Source organism: Falco rusticolus, chromosome Z (genome assembly GCF_015220075.1).
Source record: "Falco rusticolus isolate bFalRus1 chromosome Z, bFalRus1.pri, whole genome shotgun sequence".
NCBI lineage: Eukaryota > Metazoa > Chordata > Aves > Falconiformes > Falconidae > Falco > Falco rusticolus.
Window position 1 is genome coordinate 9,991,355 of NC_051210.1, and position 21,906 is coordinate 10,013,260.

Below are 21,906 nucleotides of genomic sequence, written 5' to 3' on the forward strand. Positions count from 1 at the left end.
CACCATAAGGCAATAGCTGGTGTTAGAGACAATTTTATTTGTCTCTAATCCAGCTGATTTTTTTCAGCTATACACTGTGTTCCTCCTTTACTCCCTGTGAACATCTTAAAGTACTCAACGAAATGTTTACATTTGTAAGTAATTTGGTTAATCAAAAGCTTAGCATATCTTGAGGGCTGAGGCTGAAAAGTCATAAGCCATAATGAAATTAAATGAGGAGTCACCAGGAGCTCAGCAGAAAATGCCTCCAGTTCCTGAAGCAGCTACCAAAGGGCAGAGGTTTAAAGATGCCAAGAGCATGTGAGGCAACTTTCACGGCATTCACCAGGATCCATTGTGGAAACAATTTGAAATATTTTTGGCCAACTTTAAGATTCCCAGGAAAAGAGTTAAAATATGTACAAAATGGGAGCAACAGAGTCACTTTGAGAGGGGAGACCAGGGAAAACACCAGGAAAATAATGAACTAGAGGAACAGATGTTCAGCTGGAGTTCAGGAGAGTCAGACCCACAGCCTGGGTCCATTCACAGAGGCCTTTGCCAAACCCTTCATCGTTAATATCTACATTAGAAAGATGGGACTTCGGATGTATTTCTTCCACTTCCTTTCCCCCTCCTCTGTGTTCCCCACCACCACCACCACCACCACCACCCCAACCCATTTCTTTAGAAATAGAGATTCAGAAAAACAAACATACAACTTACCTTTTTCCAACAAACCAACCACCACAACAAAACCAGCCTCTTGCTCTGCTTCAGTCTGCTCCCTTTTTTGCCTGCATGAATTTTACTAGCTCACAATTCCACTGGGTCAAGTGGAAGATAAAAATCAGTGGTAGACAGATGTTTTTTCAGTAATTGCATGCTTGGTTTTGTATCTGAAAATTTGTGTGAAAGGGAATGACTACTAAAAAATATGTTCTCAAAAATATAGATTGATGGGTAGACAGATAAACACAAAATCTGTTGCTTCTTATGTCTCAAAAAATATTTGATATAATTTTATATTAACAGTAGGAAGCTTGCCCAGTAGAAACTTAAATAAAAGAAATACGTTCTTAGTTGTATATATAATCAAGATGGCGATGCAATGGCTATATCTAAAAGGCAGAAACATAAAAATCTTACAATAACAACTCAGTCGCACATTATCATGAAGCAAAATAAGCCACATTTCAGGAAAGTAGTAAAGAAGCAATCAGACTTTGGACAAACAAGCATTTGTGTTACTATGTAGACAGACTGTAGGAAAACTTTACAGATGGTAGAGGTCTGCATCATTTACTTTATCTACCTTGTTTTCCCAAGTCCTATGTTCTTGTCTGTACCCTTCCCAAAATTTGTTAATCAGACACCACTGAAGGCAATGAAATTCAACTGAAGTCTGTGTGGGGAGAACCTGTTACTAAGTAAGAACACAACACATGACTCAGAATTATTTCTGATTTTCTTTTGTTTATTCAGCCATCAACTTTTTTTATAATTTTCTTTAACTGATCTGAGATTAATTTTTCAAAAAATTTTTGCACTCCTCAAACTGTATTGGTTGATCAGAAAGACTGTTATTCTACTGAAAAGGTAAATTAAAAAAAACCAAACAACTAAACAAAATACTTCCACTAACTTGCCATATCAATTAAAACATGACATTATGTGCACAAGCTTCACATCTGAAAGGTTAAAACAAGCAAGCAGTTGAAAGCTTAACGTAGCAACAACTTGTCCACACACCTGAACAAATTCCAAAGAAGTTGTTCTGCCATCATTACCCGTGCATACAAGCAAACATAAATATGCAAAAGAGACAGATGCGGCATACCACAGAGAAAACATTCCTCACCACTTCCCCTTTGTCTTTTCTAAGAGTGTTCTAAGGCACCACAACTTCGATCTGGTGAACAAAACTTCATAATAGTGCTTACTGAAGTCATGACAAATTAATTCCTTGTTTGGGACTCTGGAATCGATTTTCTTCTTCCCAGCCTGTGAAGAAAGATTCATCACTTGAGGGAGTAGCGGTAGTAGCACTAAAGTCAATAGCATGTGACAGAGAGGGTGTATTGAAGCAATGGTTTAGCAAGTTCAGCCTATAAAATGGATTATTTGAATCAAAAAGGGCTGCAATGCAGTTTGGATTTCATGGTTGTGCAGGAACATACAAGGAATAGAAAAAAAAAATATCCTTGCTCAAAATAAATGGGAGGGAAATGTATCCTTGGCTCCACCGTACCCTTCAAAGAGTAGAGCTGGAGCAATCACTATGGGCCAGCGACAGAGCTGTGTTGGCCAGCTGTCTGTTGGCACTTCTTAGACTGGGCAGAGAGAGCACAGTAGGACTCTCAGATCAGTCACCCTCTGTGGACACAGGGCACTTGCTTTCTTGGACGAATATTGTCCCATCTGGAAATAACTGCAAGTGATTCTGTGAATTGGGTGCTGCTTATCCAAACGCAGGCAGACATTTTTTTATCTTTCCACTTTCATGGACATTATCATTGCAATAACCAAAATGGAAAGGGAAAAAATTTGCATCTGCCCCTTTGATGGTAGTAAATGATGACAGTCTGTGGTCATGCTAACAAAACATTGGCAGTTCCCCTTCAAGCCTTGCAGTATCTGTACCTTAACACAAATGCACTTAGTGCTGTTGGCAATCAGTATGTTGGAAGTGGTTAATACAAATATATTGAGATACCAGAAGACCTTTGCCCTACCAGACTAGCAGGAAATACATAGTCTGTCCTCTGGGCTTTCACAGGATCAGTATATATGTATTTTGACATAAATTGCTGAAAGACCAATTTTAAACTGTGTCTTGTTATTTTTTTAGTAACCTAAGGGAGCAAAAGCAAGTCAAAAAATGTTGGAGAGAAAATACCTGTAAGCAATACCAAGCAAAAAGATCTGACCCAGCTCTGTCTAGGAATGTCAGATTAGTTTTCCTTATACCCTAGAAGCAAACTGTAATACAACATGTTGCACTGCAGTATGTCTGTAGGATGTTCCCCAAGAAAAATGCTGACAACTACTTTGTGTGAAATAAAAAGTTAAAAAGGACATTTTTCTCTATTACCACTCTTACTTACTGGTATTATCCTTCTCTCTTAAATACATAAGTGATACGGAGCATTACACACAAAAAAAAAATCCAAAGAAAAAAGTGTGTCTTTGCTCTTTCCTCTGCTGCTGTTCTAGCTGTACTTAGTGAAATATTACTGTGCTATTTGTTAATTAATAAATGACTCCTTGTTTTTCTGTCACATGCATTTTCACATGTAACACAAGCTCTCTCAGTGTGCACTTGTTCTTATGTGTTAATGTCTGAAAAACCGATACAGGCCCAATGCTTCCAGCTGTAGGTGTTCTTCATGGTACAAACACAATTAAGTCAGTTGAAAAGTCATGGAAAACAGAGCGTGTGCCTGAGAACTGGAATGGAAAGCCAATGTCACTCCAGTCTTCAAAAAGGACAAGAAGGAGGAAAAAGAAAACTACAGGCTTGTCAGCCTCACCTCCGTCCCAGGAAAGGTGTTGGAACAGCTGATCCTGGAGGTCATCTCCAATCATGTGGAGGAAAGGAATGTGATCAGGGGCAGTCAACATGGATTCACCAAGGGGAAATCATGACTGACCAACCTGATAGCCTCCTATGATGGAACAGTTGCCTGGGTAGATGAGGTGTAGTGGGTGTCGTCTGGCTGCCCAGAGAGGATGTGGGGTCTCATTCTCTGGAGAAATTCAAAACCCACCTGGATGTGATTCTGTACAGCCAGTTCTAGCTACCTGTTGTAGCAGAGTATTGCACTAGCTGATCTCCAGATGTCTTTTTCCAACCCTAACCATTCTGTGATTCTGATTCTGTGAAATACACATCTGCCAACAGATTTAGTTACAGTATGTTACAGACACTGCAGCTTACAGTAGAAAAATCAATGTGTGTGTGTGTGTCCGGTTGTTTACTGTCAAGCACTTGCTAAAATAATATGCAGAATTGCGGTTGTATTTACTAGAGGCAGACATGTACTTCATCATGCATGTTAAATAATTCCATCGGCACAGAGGCAAGAACATTGAATGAAATCACTTGATATTCGTTACTCCAGGATAGGACAACATAGAATCATAGAATCATGGAATCATTTAGGTTGGAAAAGATCTTTCAGACCATCAAGTCCAGCCATAAACCAAAAACCTTGTTTTAAGTACAAGCCAAATTACTCAAATCTTACAGTTTCCTCCAGGGAGGGAATATACATCGTTTTCAAAGGCACAGAACAAATGCAAAGCATGATATCCTCACAGAAAAACAAAGAAGGAAATCTAGATGCCCTGATGTCCTTTATCTGATTCCCAAGATAAAAAAATGGACAACCAGCCAACCAAAAAAATTGATTGCAAGAGAGAGGTTTACAGGGCAGTAGTTACCAAGCTGTACCTGGAGGCTGGTGACAACTGGGGTGCAGCAGGTGTCTGTCCTGGGATGTGTCCTATTTAATTTTTTAACTATTGGCATAGGGAAAGTGAAGGAGATCCATCATGAGGTTTGTGGATGATGCCAAACTGGGGGGCCAGTCCATATGTGTAAGAGCAGGGCTGCCACCCACAGGGACTAGCATGGGGGAAAATGAGCTAAAAATAATTCAATCAAATTCAGCAAGGACAAAAGCCCAGAGGGAGAGCAGGTATTATCCCCTCTGTTTAGCACTTGTCAGACCACAGCTGGGTCATGGGTCCAGTTTTGAGCCCACAAATCAGGACAGAAGTCAACAAAACAGGGCAAGACCAGGAGAGGCCACCAAGGGAGTGGGACTGGAGCACTAAGCCTATGAGTTGAGGTTGTGGGGCCAGGGATGATTCAACCTGGAGCAAAGATGGCTTTGGGACACCTGAAAGCACCTTGGTGCCTACAGGGAGGGGATCAAGGGTCTGAGGTCAGGCTCTTCATAGAGGTGCCCAACAGAAGAACAAGAGAGAGTAGCATCAGGTGAAACTAAAAAGGCTTAGGCTGGAAGTCAGGAAAAAGTTTTTTCTTCACAAGGACAGATGGAGTGAGGGCCTGGAGAGGTTGTGTCACCTTGGAGAATTTTAAGCCTCAACTGCCTAAAGCCCTGAGCAAAGCAGTCTGTCTTCATGTATGATTCTGTTTTAAGCAGGAGGCTGAAGAAGAGACCTGGGGTGCTTTACAACCTGAATTATTCCTCATTTTTGTGCTTTTCCCTCATTAGTGACTGCATTACTATTTGTCCTCTTTCTTTCACTTTAACTAGTATATGACAGGCTGTTGCACCTATTTTTCACAGGTCTATGAGACTGTGGGTGATAGGATCTATCTTGTCTGTGAAACAGTGATTTGTAATTATTTATATGTGAGTTGTGGTTCATCTTTCCACAAGGGCATGTAGTGATAGGACAAGGGGTAATAGCTTTAAACTGGGAGTAGATTTAGATTAGATATAAGGAAGAAAGTCATCCCTTTGACAGTGGTGAGGCAATGGAAAAGGTTGCCCAGAGAAGCCAAGGATGCCCCATCCCTGGAAGTGTTCAGGGCCAGGTTGGATGGGGTTTTGAGCAACCTGGTCTAGTGGAAGGTGTCCCTGCCCATGGCAGGGGGCTTGGAATTAGATGATCTTTGTGGTCCCAAGCTGTTCTATGATTCTATAATTCTATAGAATTCTTCTTAGAACCTACTCACTAGCAGCACTATGGCTGGTGAGTTGTGCCTTGCAGAGATTCACAACATGCTGGCTGGAAAGTGGTTTCCCTGATTTCCTCCAGGGGGAATTACTGTAACGATCAGCCCTCAATACACAGATGCTTCCCTGATTTCAGACAACTCAGCCACAAGCTTCTCAAGTGCACTTGTAAGAATTCATGGGCATTCACGTTCAGGCAATTGTTTGCATCTACCTCTCATTTCACCTGATGCTGTAGCAACATGCCTTTCTGTCACAGCACTCTCCAAACTATCAAGCTGCAACAAAGACTTTTACCACCACATACCAACACACACTTTATGCCAGTCCTGCTGCCTTCTGCTAGTATCTCCTCATCCAGGGTGTGCACTCTCTCTCTATTCTCTGCTTCCTCCTCCTCTCTCTTCCTCAGCTGCTCTCTCTTCACTGGCTGCTCAACCACTTAACAGAACCAGCCACAGATGTACTTTATCTACATCGGACACCCACCCCCCCACCCCCCCACCCCACACCCCCCACCCCCACCCACTCCCCACCCACCCCACCCCACCCCCCGGACCCTGAAGCCAGCCCACAGCTGTATGTTATGAATGTTAATTAACCCAGCTTCATTCCTCTAAGTCCTAAAATGGTTTAGAAGCTCCAGTCTCATTTCCTTAGAATAATTTATTTTCTTTGGTTTTCCTTTTTTTCCCATTCCAACTTTCAGCAGTTATCCAAAATTTCTGTAATCAAGAGGTTCATTGGATAGTCACCCTGTGTGTCTCTTGCTCTCTGTAATACATCTGTAAGCATTACATTGTGTACATCATCTTCAGCAACTTATCAGTCCTCAAGATATCTAAGAAAATATCTCAAGGATTATATTTTCCTCTAGATGCTTGTTCACTTTCAGTTCTTATATTTGTACTTGTCAAAATAGGTATTGATGTTTGGGTAATATTTCGGTAATAGAATATTTATGACAGAACTGATGAACCTTTTTGTGTCCTTGAGACAAGAAGTTATGTGGGGGAGCTGGAGTGAGGGAGGACAGATTTAGAGGATAACACATTAACAACTACCTCAATGTTTCCTACCACAAACCATAGCTGATCAGGGGCATACAATAGGGGTAATACTTGTAAGGAGTTACCTCCAGCTGTGGAAGCATTTTTAAGTCTACTTGTCTGGTCTGTAGAGACTCCAGTTTTAGAAATCTATAGATACACATTTTGTTGTTTATTTACACCCTTTATGAAAGCTTTTTTCAACTCATTCTTCACTTTGACAAGATATATTGTCTTGATTTAGGCTGTACACATCTCTGGGGATCCACAGCAGGAGACAATAAATTAGCCAAGTTTTTTGCTAAAAAGCTCTCAAAATTTGCACTGATCACAGCAGCTTAAAGACATAAAGACTGACCAAGAAGAAACAGTGTAGTAGGCTGCTTCTAAAGGCAGTTAATTGCCTACTAATACAGTGCAAGAAAAACTGCCAGCTGGAAGGTTGAAGTTATTTGAGCCATTACTAATGGGAAAAGAAAATTAAAGAGTAATTGGTAATACAGTCTGTGTTACTGTGTGGTAACACACTGTGGACCAGTATACACTATGAGTAATGCCATGTCCTTATTTAGCATCATGACGTGCTGCTGTCTCATACCTTTTAATGCACTTGTCCTGGCCACATCCTCTGACATAAGGCCACGGTGATACCCCTGGTTTACAGACAGCCTCAGGGACTATGGCCCAGGCCATCCAAACCACACACCTGGTACCTAAGGGCAGGTCACCCACAGGTTTTGGAGCCTGTACACCTGTGATAAGATCACTTCAGAGAAGGGTCAAACACCCACCCACTACATGCTCATGCCCCTTCCTCAGCAGGACAGGCAGAAAATGGATGAGAAAACTCTTGGGTCAAAGTGAAGACAGAGATTGCAAAACCTCCTTGACATGGCAAAAATCACTTTATCATCAGTTATACTAATTTGGCCAGTAAGAAATAAAGACAAGCATTAAAAGAGATTTTTTAAACTCTTTGGGAAGAGGATATTTAATATTATTGGGGGTGGGGTGTATCATATGCACAGTATTCCTGAATTGTCTGTATCCTCCAGGAAGGTATCCACTATTGATTGAAAAATGTAAGCGCATTATTGTATTCATTCCCTTATAACACACTATTGATTGGAAAATGTAAGTGGATTATTGTATTTATTCCCTTATGACATGTATTTGCACTAAGTTGTATCTTAATACAGGAAAAGGATTGTTTTTCTTTAGTTGTGCAGTCCGGAATAAACAGTGTGGAAATAACGATATACTAAGCCACACACTGTAGGAACAAATGGTCTTAATGGTACGCTGTGTAAAATAAAGCACCATGGCCTTACTGATCCAGCTCTTAGGTAAAACCAAAATGGTTGATCACATGAAACTATCTGGTGGTGGAAATGAAAAGTTCCATGGGGCTGGGGCATACAACCTATGAGTCAATTGCTCAGAAAAAGAGACTGACAGAGTAAGACTAAGGCCAAGCCATGCATTTGGGTACCCTTTCCTGGATGGACAACTCAGAAACAGGGTGGCTCAAAGCAAATGGGAGCTTGTACCCTGCAAACACTGCAGGACTCCAAAGACGACTAGTTAATGACAGGTATGAGGTTCTTGCTGTAACTGTAAGGTAAGTAGTTGCAACTTAGATATGGAACATTCCTCATGAGCAATGAAGCTATTACTAAGCTATGAATGTGACCACTTTGGTTATTACAGTATGTCAATTGTCTGTTCTGCATGCACAGATTTGGATTTTTTTTTCAGCTTAAAACCCCCGCAGAAATCAGGCATGCCCTGTAAGATGGCAGCACATCAACTTTCTGGCCCATTCAGTCCACGTGATCAGGACTGGGTGTTACCTGGGTTCCTCTGTTTCCCCACATTGTCTCTCTGAGCTCCTTTGTGGGTCTGTGGATGATCTTATGTCATATAACCAAGCATGCTCACGTGGGGCCTTAGTGTTAAATGATGTGAAGACCTATAAAAACCAACATGTTTAAAAGAAGGGGAAAATAGATCTATCTTTCCATGTTATGAATGTGAACATGTTTACAGTTTAAAAAAGAATTAGAAATAAAAATAACAAGCGGCACTAAGCACCGATTATTGGTATATTTGCTTTATTAGTCTACATTTTAAAGACTTTGACACAAGAGGGATTTTGCATTGTAACTCCCCAGATTATGGAAAAAGAAAGAAGAGGCCAATCAAAATAAAATTCTGCATTTGTTCCAGCTAGTTGCATCTTCTGTTTTCAGCTGTGGGAAACTGCATACACCGTAGAGAAGAATAGGAAGGAGAAAAGGTGACTTTGAGATACACTTTAGAAAGATACTAACTTTGAAAAGAAAGAACACAAAACAATCCAGGAAAGAAAAGTGCAAAGAAATGTCATAAAATATCTAGGTAAAAATGTTGCAGAATGCAATATACTAACAGCTATCATTCACCACATCTGAGTTTTATAAAATCTAAATTATTAAAATAATACTAATTTACATGAATTCAAAATGTATCCACAGATACTTAGTAAAGAATCCTTGCCTTTTTTGTAAATATCTCAATAGCTATCTCTCTCTTCTTTTTTTTTTATTTTTCTTTATTTGTTTTTCCAAAATAAGGGTTAAAGCATCACACTCAGGAATAAGAAAATTACATTAAAAATCTTTTCCATTCACTTCAGCAGGTTTTGGATTAGATTTACAGATCAAATTATTGTAATGGATTTAAAACAGAAGTGGGAGGACAGATAGAAGTTGGTTAGAAATACCTGTTTCTACAAAGAGAAAAGAATAAAAAGAAACTGGAAACAAGACACACAGATTTGAGTTGAAAATAAAGATTAGATAATCACTGGTGAATTAATATCTCCTTTAGAGAATATGAGTAAATTTAATTTGTACAGTGACATCTTTGCTTGTGAGCTGTGATATGCTCCAAATATAAAGGTTTACCACAGAGCCCTGTAAGAATGAAAAGGATTATATGGTCATCTTGTGATTTATACAGGATTTATGATCTCAAGCCACTCATGACTGCATCACAAAAAAGACCTTCATCAAAAGCACAGTTCTGGCTTTGTCCAAATACAGACTAAATAATCCTCTCTCCACTGCCTCGTTCCCAGTCAATACTTTGAATTCCCAGGAGGTCTGAACAAGCAGTAGTTATATTTTTCACAAAATGTGTTGCCTTCTGTACCCTTTCCCAGAATTGCTAGCAGCTAAATTGGTTTGAAACACAACAAAAAATTTCAGGTAATTCAATGTGTATCAGTTTTGTACTTGGGATGCAACATGGTCTCCTTGGTCCCTGGTGTGAATATCCTGTCATAATTGCCATCTTTCCAATCACACCCTCTTGGACTGTGCCTCAGTATCCTGGGAACCTATGCCAAAAATTCTTAAAAGTCCAGACTGCAGAGGTGCATTTTCAATACCTCAGCCCACTGAAGGCTTAGAACACAGAGAAATGGGAAAGAAGAAAACCACTGCAGGAAAATGAAAGATCACAGTGTCACAGAATCTCAAATACAGATTGACAGCACAGAAAAAGAAGGGATACATTTTGTGTTGAGGTAATAAAACAGGACACACAAGATAAGAGCAAATATTGCAGCAGATAGTATCTGAGGCTAAATTTGTCTCCTCAAGCCTTTGAAACATCTGGATCAACAGACACATGAACTAGCAAAATGCTGGACTTACAGGGTCCTTATTTATATTACATATATGTATACAAGTATTATTGTTATATTATTTAATAGTGGGCACTTAAATGCTAAATTTCCAAACAGGCAGCTGAATTTTAGGAACATGATGAGTTATTTTTTTCCCCTTTGTTAGCACCAAAACCAGTTTTCAAAGACCTGGCAACAGAGTTCACCAAAAACCCTCACACCATATACTGCTGAAAGAACCTTCTGTAGCGGCCCAAGCAGGACCTGGTTTAACCCCAGCCAGCAGCTAAATACCACACAGCAGCTAAATACCACACACCTGTTCACTTGCTCCCCCGGCTCCCTCAATGGGATGGGGAAGACAATCAGAGGGAAAAAGGGCTAAACCATGTGGACTGAGGTCAGTTTAATAATTAAAATAAAGTATAACAATAGCAGTAGCAATAGCAATAACAACAACAACAATAATAATAATAATAGTAATAATAAGAATAATAATAATATAGTAGTAGTAGTAGTAGTAATGGAAAGGGAGATGAGAAAAGAAAAAGAGAAATAAAACCCAAGGAAAACAAAACAAGTGTTGCACAATACAATTGCTCATTGCTCACTGCCCACTGACTGATGCCCAGCCAGTCCCCCAGCAGCAATCCTGCCCTCCCTGGCCAGCTTCCCCCAGTTTATACACTCAGCATGGCATCCCATGGTATGGAATATCCCTTTGGCTAGTTTGGGTCACCTGTCCTGGCTGTCTCCCCTCCCAGTTTCCCGTGCCCCTCCAGCCCTCTCGCTGGCAGGGCCTGAGAAATTGAAAACTCCTTGGCTTAGTATAAACACTACTTGGCAACAACTAAAACATCCGTGTGTTATCAACATTGTTATACTAAATCCAAAACACAGCACTGTACCAGCTACTAGGAAGATTAATTCTGTCCCAATAGAAACCAGGGCAAGAACCAAACAATATTAAGCTAGTAAAAATTTTCAGGTTGCCTGAATTGGGAACTAATGGTCTGAAACCTGGAATTAGCTTCTGGTCTTATTTCACATCAATTACATTACATAGTTCTTGGCTGTATTGTTTCTCTGATAACCCTAAGATGCACTAGCATGTAGCCTGCCATAGGTATTCAAAGGACGTTTTTCAGCTTTCACCCAAGGAAAATTTCCCCAGCCCAGGACATGACAGAAGATAATGCAATGACCTCACCCAGCATTTGGATGGCTGAGGACAGGCAGGTTGCCAGTTGTGCAGCCCAGCAGAGACAGAGGTGACATTCTGCACTGGCACAACAGGGGGAAACAGGTGATGCAGCTTTTCGTACTCTTTTACAATTTGGAAAGGGAGTGAGCTCAGAAAGCCAAAACAGTTTCTGTAAGGCTTGTACAAAAAGCTGTGTCTGATTCACATCATCAAGGGACCTGCTTCTCTGAAATATGGACTGGCTGCAACCAGCATTGCCTCATTGCTCTCTGCTTCACATGGATAGACAGTTTCAACCTAAAGTCCTCAAAGTCCTCAATGTACATGTCATCTTTCTCCTCTAAGGCCATACCATGATAGTGATGAACAAATGAAACTAGATGAAATAAGACATAGCCCCTTGAAACCTCTAAGGCTCTTTTTAAAGGCTTAAGTCCAATCAATACCCAAACAGGTACCGAATTTAAAGATGTGTGATGTCCTTCAATGAGTTTACCATTGCAGAACACTAAGTCCTGATCTTACCTAAGGATGCTATGGAACCTCCAGATCTCTGACTTGCTATACTCCGAATGAAAAGCTGGAGTGGCTTACATACAGTTTATGTGTTCAGGGCAGACATTATTAGAAAAGGATATACGGCTTGTCTTATTCTGCAGGTCAGACAAGTGATAGTAATGCTCATTTCTGGGCTCAACTCCCTGAACCAGAGCTAAAAAACAACCCTATGAGTTCCTTTAAATACAGATTTAGAAGTTCAGTTGTTGCAACACACAGTTCATCCATTGTAGGTCACTGGGTTTTTTTTCCTGGATATCCTTTATAGTGGACATAAATGACGAACTTGTAGCCAACACTGTCTTTCTACCTTCTGCCTGGAGCAGCCATAGTAAACCCCTGTGTGAGGGAGATTAATGAAATTGTCATGAACCATAGTTCCTTGCATCTCACCTGGTATTTGTACTGCCCAGGCATTTTAGCAACATTCTTAAAGACACATTTCTCTTTTGAAGGAGTCACTCATACCTTAACTGTACTTAATGCAGATATATTTTCGAAGGCAGAGAGGGAGGGAAGAAAAGGTAGGGATTTCTTTGTCACGTGAACATTTAAAAAGCACACAGAAAAAAAGAAATGTCAAAAGGCAAACTCAAAAAGAAGAGAAACACTGCAAGCTCCTGTACCACCAAATCCATGCCATCTTACTTCATGCTGCAAGGCGGAGCAGCAACTGGCAAATACAGTTTCAGAGGTAAAGTGTGTTTACAGGATAAACTACCAGTGTAAATGTAATCTCTTTAATGAGTCCTGGAAACCCACCCTGCAGAGTGGCACTTGCAGCCACAGAAATCAGCTTAAGAGGGAGAACTTCAGGCTACTCAGCGTGCAGAAACACCAGAATGTAACAGCAGCCACCACGGTAGCAAATACAGTGATGGAAAATGAGGAGAGGCTGTGGCTGTTTTCCAGAAGCCTGAGAGAAAAAGTATCTTCTAAAAATTGAGGCAAATCAGAGGCCTACAAGAAGAAATGCTTACCTGAATTGCTCATAAATTTAGAGTCCTTGATGGCTTTACACTGTGTATAAGACCTCTTCCACATAGCAAAGGTTCTGCTCTACCTGCCTGCCTGCAAGCATGGTACGCCTTTCCTCCTGAGGCAGAGGTCACTGCCAATATCGTGATGTTCCCAGCTCATGCTTGCGTAAGTCCCTGTAACACAGCAAAGCCAGCAGGGGACGAGCTCACATTGATTTGTGATCCCCTGGGGGTCAAGGTTGCTTAGGGATGATGCACTGTCCTTGTCCCTTGTTCCATGCCATCAGACCTCATGTGGTACCTCTCACAATGCGCATTACGATACGTTTATAGCATTACTGTTTCACAGGCATGAGAGCTGTGTGACAAACAAGTCACGTTTGCTGCTTGTCTATGAAGATACCAAGACACAGAAGAACAGTGGCTAATTCAGTGCAAAATGCAAGTTTTGTTGGCTGATTTAACTGACTTCTCTTTCAGCCTTTTGCTGGTAAGCCACTTCCGAGCAACAGTGCATCCTCACAGTCATAACTGAAGACCTAAAAATAGGGTGAGTGATTAGACGGGTGGACAGACGGATGGATGGATGGATAGGTGAATGAACAGGGTGTTTTCTCCAACCCTAATAGCATTTTTTCAGCACACTTGAGTCCTGTAAAAGCATAATATATTATTTAGAAAGACTTCTGCTAAAATGCAGAGGAAAATAAGAAAAAAACCTGAGAGGTATTATTCTGGATTTTAAAAGAAAGGAATTATGCTTTGGTGCTGTTAACTGGTAAACTCCCACTGATTTTTTTCCATCAGCTGAAAATCTGGTTTTAGAAAGTGTCACGGTTTAACCCCAGCTGGTAATTAAGCACCACACAGCCACTTGCTCAGTCCCCCTCACCCAGAGGGGTGCGGAGGAGAACCAGAAAGGAATGTAAAACTCAGGAGCTGAGATAAGAACAATGTAACAATTGGAAGTATTTTTTTTTTTAAAAGAATAATGGTAATGATAATAGCAGTTACAATGAAAAGGAGGGAGAAGGGGAGAAGAAAGGAGTCCAAATAGAAGGGAGAAAAGAAACCTAGTGCTGCACAGTACAGCTGCTCATCCCCTGCTGACCAATGCCCAGCCAGCCCCTGAGCAACCCCTCAGTGTATATACCAAGCATGATGTGCCTTGGTCTGGAACACCTCTCTGGCTGGTTCAGATGAGCTGCCCTGGCTGTGTCCCCTCCCAGTTTCCCGTGCCCCTCCAGCCCTCTTGCTGGCAGGGACTGAGAAACTGAAAAGTGCCCTGACCACACTGTCCCCACACCAGATCCAAAGCACAGCACTGCACTAGCCACCAAGAAGAAAATTAACTCTATCCCAGCCAAAATCAGGACAAAAAGGAAAAGACTAGGGAGAGATTTAAACAATCAATCAATCAATCATCATCATCATCATCATCATCATCATAACAACAACAATAATAATAATAAACAGAAAGGAGAAAAAGCAAACCCAGGCCTCACACCAGTGTAAATACATGTCTGTATGTACACAGAGGCATATCATGAGCAATTGCTATGGCTAGAAAACTGTTCCCAGACTTTTCAACCAAGTTTACAGAAACCTGAGGACATAAAATGCTTGGGTAGTTTTTGCTATTCCACGTTCTCCACCATCCAGGTCCAAGAATAGAAATGTAGGTAGCAAATGCATGTGGATAAGGACTTGCCACTTTGGTAATCTCCATACAGGAAATTTTGGGTGGCCAAGATGATGTGTGGTCATGTTTTCTCTCTGGAAAAGAAACGGAAGTTAGATGAGCAGCAAGACAAAAAGACAAGGGAGGTTGAGAGGAGCTTTGCAAGCTTGCAAAGGAAGAAGCAGGGACATACTTGCACATCTCACTATGAAAAAGCAAAATGCAAACCTCACACCTTGATGCCCCTAACAGGGACGGCTGCTTGATTTAGACAAAAGTGCCAGCAGGGACAACAGAAACATGAAGGAACATCCTTAACTGCCAGAAAAGAAGGCAGTACATATCCTGACTTATGGGACAGTCTGTCCCTGCCAGGATGTCTGTCTGTTGCAGGTCCATTCATCACTGTCAGGTTACAGCAGAGAACAGTGTTTGAATGGTCTCAGTGGCATTTTGGCTCTGCTTGAAGTCAGTGGCCCAAATGCTGCAAGGCTCAGAAACTTTAGCACTCACCTTCAACCTGTGAACCATCTGTAAACCATTTATAAAATACAACTTTTGAAAAACCCTCAAATCCTTGTACTGCTTTTAGAGTTTTGACTGCCATGTGGAAATGACATTAACAAAAGTGTCCTGGAATCCCACTGATGGAAGCAATATAAATATGTTGTAGTGTTGCTGCCATCAAAAGTAATGTAGCCTTTCCACCAGACCTGATTGTCCCGCTCTGAAATGAGTAAAGCACAACTGCACTGTCATCGTTTTTTTCCCAAAATGTAGAAATCACAATGAATCAGCAGCTTCGTTTCTATAGAACACTCTTGGAATTTCAAATATTTGTTGTCTTTCAATCAATAGTGTTTAGCATTTTGATCAATATTTCAAATAGTTTTGTTGAAATAATGGCTCTTTCTGCTGCGTTCATTAGTATCAACTATTTGGCTGCTTAAGGCTTATTCCTTTTGACGTTTTTGCCTCAGTCCAGTGAATTTTCTGTAATTGTGCCTGCGATGTCATATTGTAATTTAGTTCATTATTGTCCTTTGTTATTTATAAATCTGTTCTTCCATCTATTTATCAGCCTTATGATCAGAAAAATAATGGATAAATATTCAGTTACAACTAACAGAGTAGAAATAGAAAATGATTTTTAACCATACTTCTATATAAATGGCTCTGTCGACAGATAAAGCAGCACAGCAAGTAAAGTTTTAGGGTGCAATGAGGGAAGTCATAATCTGCATTGCACATCATATCTATTTTACTGTAAACTTTTCATTATGTTCAGCCCCTACACTAAAATAATGTTATTACAGCTTGCAAAGTCAGCCTCTGTGAATTTGAAGGCCTACTGAAATTTGTGCATTGTGAGTTAAGATTTTATAATCACATAATCACTACATATGTTTTCATAAGATTTTTCTTCAGAGAATAAATAGCTGTGTTTTTGAGATTAATAAAATGTCCAGAAAAAATACAGTTCATGAAAATTTAGAAAGCAGTTTTCTTTACATAGATGCATTTTTCACTCATAGTGAAACTGGATATATGATGTTCTTGCTTTCTACAAGAAAAATACTGAAAAAAAATTCATCTCACTGCTTTACCTCAACAAATTATGTTAATGAAAATTGCTCACAGTCACCATTGCCAGAACTAGGTACAGAGCTGATTTCAGCAGGACGTTGCAATACCTTCCTGGAGTGTGAAGGGGCATCTTACCAATGGGTTTTGCAGATATACCTAACAAGAAGACTGGAGACCATTGGGAATCCCAAATTTGAGCGCACAGTCTGACAACAGATAGCAAAGAACTTTCCAGCGTAAAAAGTTCCATATTTTTAAGCAACTAAAAATTAAGTCTTATCATGGAAACTACAGTGTAAATTTAATAACTGGTAGAGCTGCACAATAATCCTAGTAGTGTCCTAATCCAGAACAGAGATCCACAAAGGCCCTGAATAAATGGACAGAAAGACAAACACACAATATTCAAAGTTGTTATCTTTTAATGGAAAAAAAGCGAAAATAAGACATCATGCAGAGGTGTATTTTTTCTGACTTTTTTTAATAAATATGACAAGTCATTTATTATTTCCTATTTTTCAGTAGTAACAGAGCTCCAAATTTGCTGCTTGAATTTCCTCCAGTTTCAGCAAGTCATTGTCAAATATTCTCTGTGCAAGTGATTCAGATTTTTTCACAGCTACAATCCATGCTTAGCCTGAAATATTTTTTTCTTCTAAATCATATGGACTTGAGCTTAGCAACTACTACCACAGCTTCATGTCTACAGAAGAAAGAACTGATTCACACTTACTTGCTACAATGGCAAATCCTCAAAAGCAATGAAAACTTCACAACTTGTTCATCCCACCTGATGAATCACAGACACCACTTGAACATGTAGATCATCACTGTGTCCCATGACACAGGCATCATGGGCTGACAGAGAAACCGGACAGAGGGACAGACCCTTCACCTAAATGTGCCAAGCAATTTGCAAAAAAATTTTGCACCAATGAAGACAGACTGGGGCTCAGACATTAAAAGAAATGTTTAACCTCTTTTCCCACATCCTTAAGATCAAGGTGGAAGAATACATGAGTCTGTTCAAGTAAAAGTGAAACATCATCAAACAGCCATGTGATCAGAGGCAGGCAGTGCTTAGGAAAGTGCTTTATGAAATCTGACCTTTCAGTTCATTGAACAGAAACACTAAAAATATCAAAACAAATAAATAGAAAAAAAAACCTCAATCGAAATATTTATAGATTTTTTTCAGTTTTCCAAGTCATGCCACTGTTTTACTTTAACAATATCCTTCCAAGTTTTTTTCCCTCTGTATTTTCCTTTTGTTAATTCAAAGGTTTTTTGCCCCAATAGATTTGCTTAAATATTTGGAAGTTTACATTCCAAAGTGCCACCCTCTGCCCACATGACAAGAATATAACTTTTCCCCAGGAGATTTCAGGAGTTAAGTATCATACCCTTTGTCTCTAACTTTGGGTAGAGAAGCTTCTGCTGGTATTTTTTCCTGCAGTTTGTGGAAGGCCACCACAGGACCTAGCACAAGCTCTCCATTTGCCCTGGGCTTTGGGAAAACACGAATCTTCTGTCTGAACCATGCTCACAACTCAGCAAATGATTGTCAGTAGCAGCAGCTTGTCCCTGCCCTTATCCCCATACACTGCCCCCTCCTTGCTGCTGGCACAGCGGCTTCTTTTCCAGTTCTTATGGACAGGTGTGGAAAAAGAAGCGGCAGGACGGCTGTACACAAGGCTGGGAGTCTTGTCTGCTGGTGAGTTCCTCAAGGGAAGACTATGGTTAATAGATGGTACCAAATGGAGACTGCGTGCAGAGGTCTGCACATCCCCCTCCAGTCTTCACAGTCGGACCGCATGCCTGTGTGAGCCACCTGCACACACTGCTTTAGTCGGTGCATTCTTTCTGTAGGCCTGTTTGAAAAACCAATACAGCCACACTTCTTGGAAGCAAACTCTGGTCTCACAGGTATGGTCCTTTACCAGTTTGCCAAAGAGAGGCTGGTTTGCCATCCACACTCAAGTTTTTATGGACCTCACACATAGTTCTGCTTGAAAAGCTGGGTGCAGAAGAATATGCCTTTCTCAGCACTCTCCAGGAGACCCTGTAAGAGTACCTAGTTCAATAAATGACAGGAATGCTGTGAATGACAATGATTTATTACTACTTTTCACTTACATTATTCTTGCAAAATTGTACACAACTGGAACAGAACATATAAACTCCTATGTTTTCTCCCACATTCTCAAGATAATTTTTCTCCTCACTTCTTATCAGGGATACCTTTCACAGGGTGAGTAAAGGCAAAGGATGCCAATGAGGCTGCTGTTTGCCTTTCAAAACCTGTGTTACCAGCAGCAGAAAGCACAAAAATCTTGGGTGAGTCTTAAGAGAGAGCTTTTGGAGCTGGCAAAAAATAACAAAAAGTAACCAATTTATGTTACTTGTAAAAGAGTATGCTTCATATGATGACAGGAAAATAACACACTAATCTACATCGCTGGTAGACACTTAGATCTGGCCTTCGAACTAAAGTGGAAAGGTAAAACTTGCATCTCCTGTGACTCTTACATTTTGTACCTGAAGAATGCTAGGAAGTAAATAATCTTTGTCTTGTTATATACATTTGTCTATACGCTGAAGATGTAGAAGAAGGTTTCATGATACATACCCTTCTAGTAATGTCTTTGTATCAAATATCACGTTAGATAACCTGCCCCCTTTTTACAGTAAGAAAATTAATGTGCTATTTTAAAATGAGTGAGGTAAACTATGTCATATAAAGATTGAACTAGAAAGAGGAGAATTTTATGAATTAATCTTTATTGAGGGATGTGTTTAATTCCTGCTCCTCGCAGTGCAGTCAACAGGGCTAGAGTGGCAAGGTGGGTCTAGATCTTTCTATCTTCCCCACCTACTTTAGGACACTGGAATATGTTGGAGATGTGAACCAGTTCCAGTTAAATGAATGAACATACTTCAGCAGCTTTGGCAGACTCTGAATCAGGTCTTATGTGAATTTTTTTTTTTTTTTTTTTTTTTTTGTTCTTCTGCAACTTCATGAATCAGTGGCACCGTCAAGACAAAAATGGAGGTAAAAAGGACTGATGCCTCCTGACCTGGGTAATATACAACTTTCCAGAATCCCACAGCCAGTCCAGGAAGACCAGCAACAGGTTGGTCACACTATAGCATCACTGGAGCATAAAGAGTTGTTTTGGTGTGAAAGACATGTGAGTTTTTCATGCCACTTGTTCTGCATTCTGTTGTTAAACTGCTGCAATTAACAGATCTGGCTGTGAGCATCTGACATTCAGACATATAATTAAACGTTACTGTGGAGACAAGGGTTGAACATGGCCAGAAGCATAAATTCAAATGTAGATGCTGTTGGCACATAAAGAAACAGCTTTCATTTAACAGATAAGGCTGGGCAACAGAAAGGGGAAAAGTTAATCTTTCACATTTCTCTGGAGTAGACCCAGCACAGGAATCCAAAAACTGTTGTCCTGCTAAAAGGCAGATAAAAAGTGGGACGGGGAACCTTAGGCATAAAGAAAACAAAAAGTTTGCCTAAAGCTATCATTCACTGCTTATGCCTGCTAAGAATCCATTATGTAAGGTATTGATAAATGTTCCCATCTTCCTTTCATTTTGGGAAAGGTAGCCCATCTAAGTGCACCGTATGGTTAAAAAAAATGGAATTTAATTATATGCTTTCACCTAAACAGCAGCATGGAATAAGGAAAGAAGCTTGACACACAAAAAAAACCCCCACCAAACCACACAATGAAAAGAGTTTACTCTGAAAATGTTACTTGCATGCAAACCATTCTTTTACTCTGGTCCTGCCATATCTTATAGGAAAATATTTTCTCTGTATGTTTTTAAGGGTGAAGTTGCACGGGTTTGGTTTCTGCATGGAAAAAGAAAAGAGGAATGTAAGCTGTATGTAAATAAAAAAATGCTGACATAAGGAGTTTGACTTCCACAGTAATATTCATTCACCCTCAAGGCATTGTTCATGTGAATGAAATAAAGCAATTTCTCATTTATAATAACAGATATCCCACAAAGATCTTTAGCTCAAAGATTTACCCCTCAAAGTAGTTAAACTATAATCAATGTTTTCTTTGCAAAAAAACCCCAAAACCTGGCCAGATAAAAGAAATGCTGTTCTGGGACATAAAACTCCAAAAGAAAATGAAGCCTCTTATCTCAGTAGCCCACGAAAACAAGTAGCTTGCCCCAGCAAAGAGGGTGAAGGACAGGGGGCAAAGGTAACAAAGGACAGTTTTGCTACTGTTTTTTCCTTCAGAGCCATTTCTGCAACACCAGTAAGATGACTGTTCAGACCTGGGCATATCACATGAAAGGGTAATGGTTTATGGCATATCACATTTATATAACCCTTTTAGTCCGGTGGATTGCAGGGTATTTACCTCAGCTCCAGCCTTGATCCTAGCAGCTCCTTGCATTGAGGAATGAACCCTGGCAGGCTGGAATTCTCCATTTTGTTCAGAGCACAGCAGCCTCCCTGCCCAACAACACAAGTCACGACACATGCATCAACGCAGTCATCTGCACTCTCTCCCTGCCACTTCTACGGGAAACAGAAAGGCCAGGGCAAGGTTATGTTAGCAATATTCAGAGCCCTCTGAAATACTGCCCGTAGCTCCTCTAAGAGATCACTTCTCACTTCACAATCATGGCCTCCCAAAAAAGCATAATTTTCTACTACTGTAAAAATGTCAATCAGAAAAAAAGATGTAGTGTTGAAGAGGGGGAAGATGAAAATGACATGTTAGAATTTTTTGCCTTAAGTCTTAAAAACAGTTATTTATCACAAAGGACTGTGATCTGAGCATGAAGATCCAATCTGCTTCTCCATAGGGACAGATAATATGTGTGGGGAGGCTGACAGGATTTGCACCATCACTTCTCCCACGGGAGAAGAGCATCCAATTTCGTGGGGTAGGACACAGCATCTTCACAGGATAGAAACAAAGGCCTAAGACAAAGACAGGCACTTTACCAACACATTCATTTTGTTTCCACAAAGCCATTGAATAATGAAAGGCTGTGTTTTATTACTCTTGGATTAACTATTTTTTAATGTCTCATGGGCTGACTGTCATGAATGAAAGTCATGGACATGCCTGATGTCAAACTACCTTTTCATTCAGTGTTTTTGCAATGGGTCTAGGCCAAAAATAGAAATTTCCAGAGCTCAGAATTGTTGCTGTCATACAAATAAATAATAACTTTGAACCCAATTTGGAAGATTTCAGTACTTCCAGTAGGTCATATGATTATTTTTTTTTTAAATGTTTTTGACATTTAAGCCAGGGGACATGAAGACACCAAACTGTTTCTTTTCCTTTCTACCTAAGTAAACAGTGGGTAAGCTCCCTAGAGCTACCCCCAGGAGCAGCTGCCTTGCTATAGAAATGAATTAGAGAAATAAGAATCTGCATAATGTAGCAAATTGTTATTAAGCACGATGTTACATTTCGTGGCAGA

General features: G+C 40.2%; 1 long non-coding RNA gene across 2 annotated transcripts; it reads right to left on the reverse strand.

Moving 5' to 3' along the window:
* Positions 1 to 1,467: 1,467 nt before the first annotated feature.
* Positions 1,468 to 13,254, reverse strand: LOC119141450. Of its 2 annotated transcripts, none has more exons than XR_005101927.1 (3): positions 13,158 to 13,254; positions 8,596 to 8,714; positions 1,468 to 1,983 (listed from the first exon to the last, which is right to left on the reverse strand). It is a non-coding gene; the product is annotated as an uncharacterized LOC119141450 (long non-coding RNA). The 2 variants fall into 2 exon arrangements; XR_005101928.1 differs by lacking the exon at positions 1,468 to 1,983 and adding an exon at positions 6,616 to 6,892.
* Between the last annotated feature and the right edge of the window lie 8,652 nt (positions 13,255 to 21,906).